This window comes from Echinops telfairi, unplaced genomic scaffold (genome assembly GCF_000313985.2).
Source record: "Echinops telfairi isolate 266 unplaced genomic scaffold, ASM31398v2 ScPeMD7_1;HRSCAF=3_0, whole genome shotgun sequence".
NCBI lineage: Eukaryota > Metazoa > Chordata > Mammalia > Afrosoricida > Tenrecidae > Echinops > Echinops telfairi.
In genome coordinates this window covers 30,859,015-30,860,047 of record NW_022103896.1, presented here as the reverse complement: position 1 = coordinate 30,860,047, position 1,033 = coordinate 30,859,015, and positions in this window count along the sequence as shown.

Here is a 1,033-nt window from a genome sequence, read left to right as displayed (position 1 = left end):
TGACATGGGGGGAACAGGGCACTAATCCACCCAGGGGGGAGAGTACTGGTTGTGTCCCCACAGAACTGGAATGTGCACAGACCCCACCATGACACGCCAAACCAGGAGGGCAATGTAACGTGTGGAGGAATCCACAAAAAGACTGGACTATATGCCCGGCCCCAACTAGAATCTGCACGACTCCCACCGTGGAAGGGAGTGCCACAGAAAATGAAAGTAGATCATCTGGTGTGAAAGTAGATCATCTGGTGTGGGAAAGGAACTGACCTACCACACCCAGAAGGAAGCTGAAGCAAAGGAAGGAGGAAGAACGGAGCGGAGCACACCTGAGCCCACCAGGCTCAGGGGACGATTGCCTGGCTCAGAGGGCCCAATGCGCAGAGAGGACCATATGGCCGGCCCCACTGCGAGATGCGACATCCTGCACTGACCCATGGCCCTACACGGGACAGCACTGGAGACAGTGTGGGATGTGTGACTGAGCTGACCCCACCACATTGAGGCAAAACACTGGGGTCGCACAATAGAGTGGCGGGGGGAGCAGCGCAAGGAAGTCTTGAGGGAGTATAAAGGATGGACTTTGGGGCCAGGATGTTGCACCCCATCAGACTCATCCGGAAAACACTCCTAAAGTTCAACAAACACACCTTGAACTATTAACAGGCTTTCTTTTTTTTTCTTCTTTTAGATTTTGTATGTTAGTGGCTTTTTTGTTTGTTAGTTTATTGGTGTTGCTGCCACCGTTGCCTTGTTTTATGTGCCAGTTTGTTTGAGGTCAATGCAATTTTATGTGCATATTATTATCTCTGAATAAGCAGATGTGGTGAAGAAAGCTGATGGTGGCCGGCCATCAAAAGATACAGCATGTGGGGTCATAAAGGCTTGAAGGTAAACAAGCGGCCATCTAGCTCGGAAGCAAAAAAGCCCACAGGGAAGAAGCACAACAGCCTGTGTGATCATGAGGTGTTGAAGAGATCAGATAGCAGACACCAAAGAACAAAAACCATCATTGTATGCTCACCTTCCCCATATA